Below are 15,203 nucleotides of genomic sequence, written 5' to 3' on the forward strand. Positions count from 1 at the left end.
AAGGAACACTCCCAAGCTCCTTCTACGAGGCCACCATCACCCTGATACCAAAACCAGACAGAGATACCACAAAAAAAGAAAATTACAGGCCAATATCACTGATAAACATAGATGCAAAAATCCTCAACAAAATACTAGCAAACCGGATTCAACAGCACATTAAAAGGATCATACACCATGATCAAGTGGGATTTAGCCCAGGGATGCAAGTATTTTTCAATATATGAAAATCAATCATTGTGATACCCCACATTAAAAAAATGAAGAATAAAAAACATATGATCATAAAAATTAAAACCTCCCCCCCAACCCCCATATGATCATCTCAATAAATGAAGAAAAAGCTTTTGACAAAATTCAACACCCATTTATGATAAAAACTCTCCAGAAAGTGGGCATAGAGGGAACCTACCTCAACATAAAAAAGGCCATATATGACAAACCCACAGAAAATATCATTCTCAATGGTGAAAAACTGAAAGCATTTCCTCTAAGATCAGAACAAGACAAGGATGTCCACTCTCACCACTTTTATTCAACATAGTTTTGGAAGCCCTAGCCACAGCAACCAGAGAAGAAAAAGAAATAAAAGGAATCCAAATTGGAGAAAAAGAAGTAAAGCTGTCACTGTTTGCAGATGACATGGTACTATACATAGAAAATCCTAAAGATGCTACCAGAAAATTATTAACGCTCATCAGTGAATTTGGTTAAGTTGCAGGATACAAAATTAATGCACACAAATCTCTTGCATTCCTATACACTAGCAATGAAATATCAGAAAGAGAAATTAAGGAAACAATCCCATTTATCATTGCATCAAAAAGAATAAAATACCTAGGAATAAAACTATCTAAAGAGGTAAAAGACCTGTACTCAGAAAACTATAAGACACTTATGAAAGAAATCAAAGATGACACAAACAGATGGAGATATATACCATGCTTCTTAGATTGGAAGAATCAATACTGTCAAGATAACCATACTATCCAAAATACCTACAGATTGAATGCAATCTCTATCAAATTACCAATAGATTTTTTCACTGAGTTAGAACATAAAATTTTGCAATCTGTATGGACACACAAAAGACCCCGAATAGGGGCTTCCCTGGGGGTGCAGTTGGGGGTCTGCCTGCCGATGCAGGGGACACGGGTTCGTGCCCCGGTCTGGGAGGATCCCGCATGCTGCAGAGCGGCTGGGCCCGCGAGCCATGGCCACTGAGCCTGCGTGCCCGGAGCCTGTGCTCCGCAATGGCAGAGGCCCGCGGACCACAAAAAAAAAAAAAAAAGACCCCGAATAGCCAAATCAATCTTGAGAAAGAAAAACGGAGCTGGAGGAATCAGGCTCCCTGACTTCAGGCTATACTACAAAGTTACAGTAATCAAAACAGTATGGTAGGGGCTTCCCTGGTGGCGCAGTTGTTGAGAGTCCGCCTGCCAATGCAGGGGACGTGGGTTCATGCCCCGGTCCGGGAAGATTCCACATGCCACGGAGCGGCTGGGCCCGTGAGCCATGGCTGCTGAGCCTGCATGCCCAGAGCCTGTGCTCCGCAACAGGAGAGGCCACAGCAGTGGGAGGCCTGCGTGCTGCAAAACAAACAAACAAACAACAAAAAAAACCAGTATGGTACTGGCACAGAGACAGAAATATAGATCAATGGAACAGGACAGAAAGCCCAGAGATAAACCCATGCACCTATAGTCGCCTAATCTATGACAAAGGAGGCAAGAATATACAATGGAGAAAAGACAATCTCTTCAATAAGTGGTGCTGGGGAAACTGGACAGTTACATGTAAAAGAATGAAATTAGAATGCTCCCTAACACCACACAAAAATAAACTCAAAATGGTTTAAAGACCTAAATGTAAGACGAGACACTATAAAACTATTAGAGGATAACAGGAAGAACATTCTTTGACATAAATCACAGCAAGATATTTTTTGACCTACCTCCTAGAGTGATGAAAATAAAAACAAAAATAAAAAAATGGGACCTAATGAAACTTAAAAGCTTTTGCACAGCAAAGAAAACCATAAACAAAATGAAAAGACAGCCCTCAGAATGGGAGAAAATATTTGCAAATGAAGTAACTGACAAGGGATTAATCTCCAAAATATACAAACAGCTCAGGCAGCTCAATATCAAAAAAACAAACAACCCAATCAAAAAATGGGCAGAAGACCTAAATAGACATTTCTCCAAAGAAGACATACAGTTGGTGAAGAAGCACATGAAAAGATGCTCAACGTCACTAATTATTAGAGAAATGTAGATCAAAACTACAATGAGCTATCATCTCACACTGGTTAGAATGGCCGTCATCAAAAAATCTACAAACAATAAATGCTGGAGGGCTTCCCTGGTGGCGCAGTGGTTGCGAGTCCGCCTGCCAATGCAGGGGACACAGGTTTGTGCCCCCATCCGGGAAGATCCCACGTGCCGCGGAGTGGCTGGGCCTGTGAGCCATGGCCACTGAGCCTGCGCGTCCGGAGCCTGTGCTCCGCAATGGGAGAGGCCACAATGGTGAGAGGCCCGCATACCCCCAAAAAAATAAATAAATAAATAAATAAATAAATAAATAAATAAATGCTGGAGAGGGTGTGGAGAAAAGGCTTCACTGTTAGTGGGAATGTAAATTGGTACTATGGAGAACAGTATGGAGGTTCCTTAAAAAACTAAAAATAGAGCAACCATATGATCCAGCAATGCCACTCCTATATATCTGGAGATGTATCTGGAGAAAACCATAATTCGAAAATACACATGCACCCCAATGTTCACTGCAGCACTATTTACAATAGCCAAGACGTGGAAGCAACCTAAATGTCCACTGACAGAGGAATGGTTAAAAAAGAGGTGGTACATATATACAACGGAATATTACTCAGCTATAAAAAGGAAGAAAATAATGCCATCTGCAGTGACATGGATGGACTTAGACATTGTCATACTGAGTGAAGTAAGTCAGACAGAGAAAGACAAATATCATATGAAATTGCTTATATGTGGAATCTAAAAAAATGGTACAGATGAACTTATTTACAAAAAAGAAAGAGTTACAGTTGTAGAAAACAAACTTATGGTTACCAGGGGGAAGGGATAAGTTGGGAGATTGGTATTGACATATACACACTACTATATATAAAATAGATAACTAATTAAGAAGCTACTGTACAGCACAGGTAACTCTACTCAATACTCTGTAATGACCTATATGGGAAAAGCATCTAAAAAAGAGTGGATATATGTATATGTATAACTGATTTACTTTACTTTATATCAGAAATGAATACAACATTGTAAATCAACTATACTCCAATAAAAAATAAAAAGAAATACATGTATAACTGGGATAAAATTACTTTTCAAAAAATCAGGTCGTATTCCTGAAGTCATAAACTGTAAAAAGCATTAATAATCTTTCTAGCCCAGACTACAAGCAGCAGACAGAGTAGTATTAAAACTATTTTGATAGACTCAAGGCAGTTAAATTCAACATTCTATGTGTTTCCTTTTGGCAAGGCACTTTGCTCAATACTTCAGGGAATACAAACAAAAATAAAACACACTCACTATCAATAATCTACTGGGAGTGATCAGTTGGTGTGCACAAATTACATATACAATATACCAAAATCCAAGCATCCAAGAAAAATATTTTATGGGTTTAGAGTAGGATAGAGTTTATAATGTTTATAAATATTTTTCAGTAAAACATATGAATAGGCACAATTAAGGAAATGTTTCTGTGTATCTATATACATGTGTGTATGTGTGTGGGCACACGTAGATACACTTGTATCATAAATCGCTTCCTATCATTTCATGTCAGGTTTTTTTACAGAAGTGTATGCATATAACTTAGAAAAAGACTGTTTTCAGAGTTCTTTTGAATTTGGAATTGCAGATAATGAATTGTAGACTTGTATAAACTTTTTAAAGTCCGGAGTTTCCTCATGTATGACAAGGGAGTGTGACAGTTAATTTTATGTGTCAACTTGGCTGGGCCGTGGTGCCCAGATTTGGTTAAACATTATTCTGGATGTTTCTATGACAGTGTTTCTGGATGAGATTTACATTTAAGTCACTGGACTTTAAGTAAAGCAGAATGCCCTTCATAATGTGGGTGGGCCTCATATAATCAGTTGATGGCCTGAATAGAACAAAAAGCTGACTTGCCCCAAGCAAGAGGGAACTCTGCAGTAGGCAACCTTTGGATTGAACAGTAACACTGGCTTTTCATGTCTCCAGCACGAATGCCTGTGGGTTTGAAATGCAACTCCTTAAATCTCTAGCCTGCCAGTCTTCTCCATCAGAGTTTGGACTCACCAAGCCTCTATAATCAGTTGAGCCAATTCCTTAAAATAAACCCTTTTATAGACACACACACACACACACACACACACACACACACACACACACACACACACACACACACACACCCTATTGGTTCTGTTTCTCTGAGAAACCCTAATACAGGGGGTATAACAGCATTTATTTCATAAAGTTTTTGAGATGATTAAAGGAGTACGTAAAGTGGCAAAGAATGTGTATTCAAGAAATTACAGCTATCATAAATATACTCTTTAGATTGATGCTAAGTCTACATTATTTTATATGGCTTTGTTTTTCCTTATGTAAGCATTGTGAACTGCCCAACATCAAGAATTACATTATGACAAACACATGGTGGTTTGCTTTCGACTGCATCAACTTAGTTAAGCTGGAATTATGTTTTTCCAGGATTCCTTTCCCTGCCTGGTCCTAGGCTGGTGTTGACCATAAGAGAAATTTGTGCAGTAGGCTGTGAAGCTGGCGGGCACCTGGCACTGTGGCAACTCATGCACAGTTGCTGGTATGTTAGGTCACTATGTCGGTGTGGGGCACCACCAGAACCCACAGCAATTCCATCTTCTGCCTCTTGGCAGATGTCCTCTTTTGGCCTCTTGGGTCATATACAGATCCATGGTGAAGGGCAACAGCTTCTCCTGCAGATCATCCATGAAAGTGGTTGGAGGTAGATGTGGTGAAAGACAGGTGAAAATAGGGTTCTTGTTTGTCCTTGTGAGTGCTCTCATCTACATCTGGGTTTCCTTCACAACCGCTCATTTAGCTGACATACAGTGACTTCAGGCTTAGCATGAGATGCAGACACAACGACATTGCATTGGTTTCTCTACCAGTGCCACTGTGTAAGGCCTAATTTCCAAAATAAATCCCATATTCTATATCACCCGGAGTAGCTCTGTTTCCCTGAATAAAACCTGATACATAGAGGAACTGGTACCAGAAGAAGTTCCAGAGGAATATAACCTTATGAATGGGTACTCTAACTGGTCGTGAGTTATCTAAAATTGGTTCTATGCTTTGATTAAATTTAAAGGCCAGTGGTATAAAGGGGACACTGGTAATCCATGGTATGCAAAGGTAAAAGAGTTACTTAAATTATTACCTATATAATCGAGTGCCTGTACAACATATGGTTTTGAGTGACCAAATAATTAATGACATAGAATAGTTTAGTGAATGAAGAGTATAATGCAGCTTTTAGGTACAATGGAGAACTTTGAAAATAAAAATAAAGAGGTCAGAGTTTTCAATTATGAGCTCAAAGTCTAGATTAGGGGCCTGAAATCTACCATGACTACCCTAAAAGAAACCCTTATCTCCACTGGCTGCAAGGCTGAGTTTTCTGATAAGCAAATCCAAAGTCTAATTCCATGGATGGCTGAACTACACCACAGCCTGAATTCCCAACCTTGCAGGGTCTTTTCACCCCTACAAATTGAAATGGGGACATGTGAACAGACAGACTCCAATGAAGCTGGAGCCTTGAACCCTTAAATTCTGCAATGCCTCCTTTGCCAGTAGAAGCAGTCCTTCTACTCCGTTTGGAAAGGTAAGTCTCCTTTGCCTGAAACGTGGCCTCACCTGAGAGGGTTGCCTTGCAAGGAATAGGTGACTCCCTTCACGATTTACCTTACCATCATCCATTGCTTCTATATCTGTAGCCAGACTGAAGTCTAATAAGCTCTAGGAAATGAGGTACAAAACAAGACCTGTGAGGAGGCAGAATGCACTAAAATAATTATGATTCTGCCAATTTTATACATAGAGAGTATGTGTGAGAATAGACCCTAAGGGTGTTCGATTACAGCAGAAAGAATAAAACATTGGATTAAGCCACATTTACCAATATGGGCTCACAAAGCAGATATTCTAGAGCCAGTGAACTAGCTTGAGTATTTTGGTTTGCTTGGTCGGTTGAACAAAATCTGGATTCAAAGGTGACCTATACTGAACACTGAAATGTAAGAAGCTCCTTGTTATACAGTAGAGCAGGGTTTCTCAACCTTGGCACTACTGACACCATTGGCTGGAAAATTCTTTGCTGTGCAGCGCTGTCCTGAGCATTGCACGATGTTTAACAGCATCCCTGTCCCCTATACACTAGATGCCAATAGCATCCCTGAATGTGTCTGGATATTTTCAAGACAAATGCTCCGGGGAGGGGAGGAGGACAAAAATCATCCCCACTTGAGAATCACTGGTGTCGAGGAAGTTATCAAAAGTTAGGGAGACTGGAAAGCTAGGGTAGGCTTTTTAAATGTTAAAACCAATTCATCCATCTTTCAACTATGTCCCCCAGGAGGGTCCATAGGACATTTCCTTCACCAAGACTATGAGAAATATAGTCACAACAGTTGCCCCAGTATCCCTGAAGAGCTCTGTAGTGGTTATTCTCTGTTGGACTGAAATGACAGTGGGAATTGCTACCATGGAACTGGGCTTCCTGAAGTGAAAGAAAATGATACAAGTCTCAACAGCAAGGGTGATGTACTGACATTAAATCTCCAAAGAAAATGCAGTCATCATTACTGGAATGGCAGTAGAGTTGAAGTAGTAATCAGTAGAGTCTGATTTACAGAGATCTTTGGGGCTTGATAATTTTATCACTGTCACCCTAGAACTGAAATAGATGGGCAGTCTACTAAAGTCTTATTTGATTTGCAGAAATAGAGAAGCTCTAGGTCTTGTGAATAGCAGTCTTGAATCATTGTAAGACAGTGTCATGACCCTTTAACCAATTCTCAAACTTGAATCAGTTCACAGACTCAGAGCTCTTGAATGAAGGAAGGAGCTGTAGGTTCCTTTGAACCTTTTATAAATCCATATATACTTCCTCCTGGCCTTCCCCTAAGAAGGACCTGTGAAGAGCAGGCAGGGTAACCATGCAATGGGGAAGGGGAAATTCAGACACTTTCAGGATTACTGGACACTTGCTGAAATGACAAATTCCTGGAGACCCCAAATACCACTGTGGTCCACCAACCAGAGAGGTTAATGTAGGTCAGGTCACCAAAGGAGTTTTGGCTTGAGTTGTCTCACAGTGGACCCAGGGTCTCCATAATCCTACCCTGTGGTTATCTCCCTGGTTCTGAGATGCATAACTGGAAGAGACATATTGAGCAATTAACTGGCAAAATCTCTACGTTGGTTCCCTAACCAGTGAAGTAAGGGCTATTATGATAGGAAAGTCCAAGCAGCATTTGGTGAAGTATAGTGAGTACAGGAAGAGTAGAATAAATGCTGGATTTTTTGGTTTATGTTCTTTTCGGAAAGAGTTGTTTCTATAACGTCTTCCAAAGGTAACCAAAGAATTTTTTCTTTATGTAATATCATTCTGAAGTCACAGACTTTTAATATACTTGGTATGTTGCAATTTACTGCAGATATTCTTTTTGATGCTCAAACTGTCACCACATGGGTCAGTGGGAGTTTCCTCAAGTTGGCTCCTGGGTCCTTTTAATCTTGATACCTTCTTAGCCTTCTGCTACCACAGGGTGTTTTCCAGGCTCATCTTGTACTTTCCTATCCCCGATCTGTTATCAGTCATTCATCTAAGGAGTCCTGGTTTCTTTTAGGATACCTCATTGTATCTGAATACTGGTCACTGTATCTAGGTCCTTTTAGTGGACAAAGCTAGGAAATATATATTTTAAAGAGTAAAACACAGCATAAGTTCATATACTAATATTTCCAATTTCAATTTAGAATTATAAGTTTTATTTAATTTCTTTGAGTTTTTTCTCCTTATGATGAAAATCTTGGTTCTTAAAGACATTTATATAATTACTCATTTGCTTTATCCTATAATTATAAGTTTCACAGTAATAATACCAATGTTATTGCTAACAAAGACTACTAAACACACTTTATATATTTTTTGCATTTCCTTTTACCCTTAGGATTAATCTCACTAGGGTATACAGTCTAATTACTGTTAAATGTCACATGAAATAACTCACCTGCGTAGTTAAGCCATCAACTTCCTACAGAATTGTTGATTTATTTAATTTTACTTTCAATTTTTAGGTATTGTTTTTAAAATTTGATTTAATTAAAAATAATTATATAGGGACTTCCCTGGTGCCGCAGTGGTTAAGAATCTGCCTGCCAATGCAGGGGACATGAGTTCTATCCCTGGTCCGGGAAGATCCCACATATCATGGAGCAACTAAGCCTGTGCACCTCAACTACTGAGCCTGCGCTCTAGAGCCCACGAGCCACAACTACTGAGCCCACACGCCATAAGTACTGAAGCCCACGCGCCCTAGAGCCCGCATGCTGCAACTACTGAAGTCCGCGCACCTAGAGCCTGTGCTCCGCAACAAGAGAAGCCACGGCAATGAGAAGCCCACGCGCTGCAACAAAGAGCAGCCCCAACTCGCCACAACTAGAGAAAGCCCGCGCACAGCAACGAAGACCCAATGCAGCCAAAAACAAATAAAAAACAAAAAACATTACATAAACATTTATATAGTTTCAAAGTCAAGCCTACAAATCTATAAAACAAGGTTCATTTAAAGAAGTCTAGTCTTCATCCTTATCCTCTTCTCTCCCCTCATGGAAAACCATTTAAATTATTTTTTGTGTTCTCTTTTTTAAAAAAGCAGAATGTGCGTGTATGTGTGAGTCTGTCTGTCTGAACGCAGTGTATATATAGCATGTTTGTATATATATGTACACACACACACTCAAATGCCCTCCCTGCCAATGGTAGAATACTATACACACTATATACTACTTTTTTTTTTTCACTTAATATGTTTTGGATACTCCTCCATGTGCTAGTATTTTGACTGGGGTTACACTGACTCTACATATAGTCAGGGTGGGGAGTGTTAACAAATTTATAATGCTGAGTATTCTGATCAATTAACATGATCTCTACTTACTTAGGTCTTCTTTAATTAGTTTTATTTTATTTTTTAAAATTCAAAAAAGTTTTTTTAAAATTACTTTTAATATCATAGTTTTCATGTACAAGTCTTATACCTCATTTGTTAAATTTATTCGTGGGTATTTGATATATTTTGATGCATTGTAAATTTTACTATTTTTAAAGTTTTATTTTGAAATGTTTGTTGCTGCTATGTATGTAGAAACACAATTGATTTTTGTATGTTCACCTAACACTCTGTCTATGAATTATTTTAGATTTTCTAAATACACAGTTATGCTGTCTGTGAAGAACGACTGTTTACTTCCTTCCTTTCCTTACCTTTTATTTTTTTTTCTTGCCATAGTGCACTGATTAGGACTTCTGGTACAAATACTAACAGAAGTGGTAACAGTGGTCTGCTTTGTCATCTTCCCAATCTTCAAAGGAAAGTTATTAACACTTTATTTTATTTTGCTGTTAGGAATAATGTTTAGAATAGATGCCTTCATAAAATTAAGGAAATTCTATTCCTAGTTTGCTAAGAGATATATTGAAAATCATAAATGGAGAGATATTAAATTTTCTCAAATACTTTTTCTGTATCTATTGAGAAGAACTTATGATTTTTCTCTTTTAATTAATTAATAAGTTAATGTGGTAAATAACATCAATTTATTTTCTAATACTTTAATAGTTTTGCATTCCTGGGATAAAGTCAAACTGGTAATAATTTTTTTGTTAGTTATTTAATACTCTTGGTAGATGCTTTCTATAATTCATGTAACTTTTTTAGTCGTGGTAGAGGGCAGGTCCAAATTTCCTACTTCACCATTAAATGGAAGCAAAACTTTTTCTTTTCTCTTAAATTTATTCTAACTACATTTTCATTCCAGCATTCCACCAAAACTGTTCTTACCATAATTAACAAGACAACCACAGAGTGCCAAACTGAAAGGTTCATTAGAAACTTCATTCTTAAAGGGCACACACAAAATCTTATGTGCACCAGGACCCAGGGCAAAAGCAGTACTTTGATAGAAGCCTGGGCCAGACTTACCTGTTCGTCTCCTGGAGAGGTACGGATGGCTGTGACTCATCCTGGGGACATAGACACTGGTGGCAGCCATATGTAGAAGCTATATACTGTGTGGACACTGATGCTTGTGGCTGCCGTCTCGAGATCCTCCCTCTAGCTCATTAGTGCCAAGACCTGGTACCACCAAACAGCCCGCAGGCACCAGTGTTGGGACGCCTCAGGCCAAACAACTAACTGGGTGGAGACACAGCCCATCCATCAGCAGACAGGCTGCCTAAAGACTTCCTGAGGCCACAGTTGCGCCTAGACATGGCTCTGCCCACCAAAGGACCAAGACCCAGCTCCACCCACCACTGAGCAGGCACTGGCCCTGCCCTCCAGGAAGTCTGCACAAGCCTCTAAACCAGCATCACCCAGAGCGGGTAGACACCAGATGCAAGAAAACTATGATCCTGTAGCCTTCACACCCAGCCCATGCACAGCAGGCCAAGGCAAGCTTCGGAACACCACAATCCCCCATAACCAACTATGTCAGGAACCAGCCCCTGCTCACCAGCGATATGACACCAACTCTGGGATCCTTCGGCCCTGCAGCCAGACTCCAGGACCTGGCTCTGCCTGCCACTGGTACAGCATTAACCCCAGGACCTGGCATCACCAACCAGTGGGCAAGCAACAGCCTGGAGTCTTCTAGACACTGACTCTGCCCACCAGCGAGCCAGCACTAGCCCAGAGCCCGCTAGGGTTCTGCAGTGAGCTGCTTCGTGACCAGGTCTCACTAACCAGTAGCCAGCAGCATCTGCACGAGGTAGGGCCTGGCAACCAACCAGGCTAGGGGACAACAAGCCTACCAGACTGCCCACATGGTCAGCCTGCCACAACACAAGGACACACACAGACCTCTTAGGGGGAACCCATAGAATGTATAGCTTGGGCGACAAGAGGGGAGTATGCTGCTGGGACACATAGGACATTTCCTACAAAAGGCCACTTCTCCAAGATTGAGAAGCATAACTAACCTACCACATACATAAAAGTACGAATAATATGAATAGCAACAGAGGAATATGTTGCAGACGAAGGAAGAGATAAAATCCTGGAAGAAGAAATAAGTAAAGTGGAGGTAGGCAATTTACCCGAGAAAGAGTTCAAAGTAATGATCATAAAGATGATCAAAGAACTTGGGAGAAAAATGGATGCACAGAGCAAGAAGTTAGTAGTTTGTAACAAAGAGTTAGAAAATATGAGGAACAAACAACCAGAGATGAAGACTACAACAACTGAAATGAAAAATACACTATAAAGAATCAACAGGAGACTAAACGATGAAGAGCAACAGATCAGTGAGCTAGAAGACAGAGTAGTGGAAATCACTGCCACTGAACAGAAAAGGAAAAAAGAATGAAAACAAATGAGGACAGTTTAAGAGACCTCTGGGACAACGTTAAGCACAGTAATATTAGCATTTCAGGGGTCCCAAGAAGAAGAATAGTGAGAGAAAAGGCCTGAGAAAATATCAGAAGTCATAACAGATGAAAATTTCCCTAACCTGGGAAAGGAAACAGTCCCCCAAGTCCAGGAAGTGCAGAGAGTCCCAAAAAGGAACATACCAAGAACACTGTAATTAAAATGACAAGAATTTGGGCTTCCCTGGTGGCGCAGTGCTTGAGAGTCCGCCTGCCGATGCAGGGGACGTGGGTTCGTGCCCCGGTCTGGGAGGATCCCACGTGCCGCAGAGCGGCTGGGCCCGTGAGCCATGGCTGCTGAGCCTGTGCGTCCGGAGCCTGTGCTCCGCAACGGGAGAGGCCACAACAGTGAGAGGCCCACATAATGCAAAAAAAAAAAAAAAAAAAAAAGACAAGAATTAAAGATAAAGAGAGAATATTAAAAGCAGCAAGGGAAAAGAAACAAATAACATACAAGGGAATGCCCATAAGGCTATCAGCTGACTTTTCAGCAGAAACTCTGCAGGTGAGTAGGGCGTGGCACTATATATTTAAAGTGATGAAAGGAAAAAGCCTACAAACCAAGAATACCCAACAAGGCTCACCTTCAGATTGACAGAGAAATCAAAAGCTTTAAAGACAAACAAAAGATAAACTTCAGCACCACCAAACCAGCTTTCCAATAAATGTTAAAGGAACTTCTCTAGGAGAAAAAGAAAAGGCCACAGCTAGAAACAAGAAAATTACTGAATGGAAAACTCACCAGTAAAGGCAAACATACAGTAAAGGTTAGGAAATCATCCACACACAAAGCCAGTAGGAAGGTTAAAAGACAAAAGTCGTAAAATTATCTATATCCACAATAAGTAGTTAAGAGATACTCAAAAAAATTAGATGTAAAATATGACATCAAAAATAGTAATCATGAAGGGAAGACAGTACAAACGCAGGGTTTTAAAATGCATTTGAAATTAAGAGATTGGCAATGTAAAACTGCTTTATATATGAAGCAGTACCTATACTGCTTTACAAAAACCTCATGGTAACTGCAAAACAAAAATCTGTAACAGATATATACACAAAAAAGAAAAAGGAATCCAAACATAAGACTAAAGATAGTAATAAAGTCACAAGAGAACAAAAGAAGAAAGGGAAAGAAAAGGCCTACAAAAGTAAGCCCCAAACAATGAACAAAATGGCAATAAGAACATACATATCAATAATCACCTTAAATGTGAATGGACTAAATGTTCCAACCAAAAGACACACAGTGGCTGACGGGATACAAAAAAAGACCCGTATATATGCTGCCTACAAGAGACTCACTTCAGATCTAGAGACACGCACAAACTGAAAGTGAGGGGATGGAAAAAGGTATTCCATGCAAATGGAAATCAAAAGAAACCCAGAGTAGCAATACTTATATCAGATAAAATAGGCTTTAAAATAAAGACTGTTGGAAGAGACAAAGAAGGACAATACATAATGATCAAAGGATAAAATCAAGAAAAAGATACAACAACTGTAAATATATATGTACCCAACATAGGAGCACCTAAATACATAAGGCAAATATCAATGAACATAAAAGGAGAAATTGACAGTAATACAAAATAGTGGGGGACTTTGATACACCACTTACATCAATGGACAGATCATCCACACATAAAATCAATAAGGAAATCCTTGCCTTAAAAGACACATCAGACCAAATGAACTTAATTGATATATATAGAGTATTCCACCTGAAAGCAGCAAAATACATTCTTTTCAAATGCAAATGGAACATTCTCCAGGATAGATCACATGCTAGACCAGAAAACAAGCCTTGATAAATTTAAGAAAATTGAAATCATATCAAGCATCTTTTCTGACCACAAAGCTACGAGACTAGAAATCAACTAACTACAAGGAAAAAACTGTAAAAAACACAAACATGTGCAGGCTAAACAATATGCTATTAAACAAGCAATGGATCATTGAAGAAATCAGAGAGGAAATAAAAAAGAGACAAATGAAAATGAAAACACAACAATCCAAAACTTATGGAACACAGCAAAACAAGGTCTAAGAGGGAAGTTTATAGTGATACAGCCTTACCTGACAGTTTTCCAAAGAGGAAATGCAGATTGCCAACAGGCACATGAAAAGATGTTCAACATCACTAATCATCAGGGAAATGCAGCTAAAAACTACAATGAAATATCACCTCATACATGTCAGAATGGCTACTATCAAAAACAACACAAATAACAAATGGTGGCAAGGATGTGGAGAAAAGGGAACCCTCATACATTGCTGGTGGGAATGTAAATTGGTGCACCCACTGTGGAAAACAGTATGGAGGTTTCTCAAAAGCTAAAAATAGAACTACCATGGGACCTGGCAATTCCACCCTTGGGTACATATACGATAAAAAACTGCACCACTAATTCGAAAAGATACATGCACTCCAACGTTCATAGCAGCATTATTTACAATTGCTAAGACATGGAAGCAACCTAAGTGTCTATCAATAGATGAATGGATAAAAAAAGATGTGGAGTATATACACAATGGAATACTACTCAGCCATAAAAAAGAAACTAGTGAATATAACAAAAAAGAAGCAGGCTCACAGATATAGAAAACAAACTAGTGGTAACCAGTGGGGAGAGGGAAGGGGGGAGGGTCAGTATAGGCGTAGTGGATTAAGAGTTGCAAACTATTAGGTATAAAATAAGCAAAAGGATATATTGTACAACACAGGGAAAATAGCTAATATTTTATAATAACTATTATATAAATTAAATAAAACCTTTAAATATTGTGAATCACTATATTGTATACCTGTAACATATAATATTGTACAGCAAATATTCTTCAATTAAAAAAATAATAAAATGCAAAAACCCCCCACAAACCTTAATGGTTAGGACTATGTTGTCTTCACATGAGCTGCCTAAATTTGAAACCAGGATCTGTCACTTCGTTAGCTATGTGACCTTGAACAAGTTCCTTAACCTCCCTCAGCCTCAGTTTATCTGTAAAATGTAAACATCACCTGTTTTTATCGCTTACTCTTTTTGAATTTTTATTTTTAACCATTCTGTCTTGATTCTTGTTTGTCTCAATATTTTTTCTCAGTCTCAGTGGAATTTTCATCTCTGCAAACTAATTTTCAGAAGTTAGTCCTTGGATAGCTTAATTTCCCTATCCAGACTTCGTTTCTATACCTTCTCATTCCATGACTTTAAAAATCATGTGTATGTTAGTGATTTCCAAATATACTGCTCCTGTTGCAATATTTTTCCTGAACTCCAAACTTATGTATCCAACTAACAAGTTGATATTCTGACTTAAATGCCTTTTACGTGGCTCATACTTAACACGGCCCAAAGCAAGCTTTTTAAAAAAATGATTTTCAGTCCTTCAAAACTTAATCTAAGTTACCATCATTTTTTACTTGGATTATTACAGTACTGGTTTGCCTTCTCTCTTCTTCTACCCTT

At 39.1% G+C, this 15,203-nt stretch overlaps 1 protein-coding gene across 1 annotated transcript in view; it reads right to left on the bottom strand.

Annotated features, from left to right (window-relative positions):
* The window catches only part of SCLT1 (sodium channel and clathrin linker 1), a 252,430-nt gene that overhangs the window by 55,349 nt on the left and 181,878 nt on the right, over nt 1-15,203 (bottom strand). The gene's annotated exons all lie outside the window — the stretch shown is intronic.

The sequence above is a fragment of the Lagenorhynchus albirostris genome, chromosome 4 (genome assembly GCF_949774975.1).
Source record: "Lagenorhynchus albirostris chromosome 4, mLagAlb1.1, whole genome shotgun sequence".
Taxonomy (NCBI): domain Eukaryota; kingdom Metazoa; phylum Chordata; class Mammalia; order Artiodactyla; family Delphinidae; genus Lagenorhynchus; species Lagenorhynchus albirostris.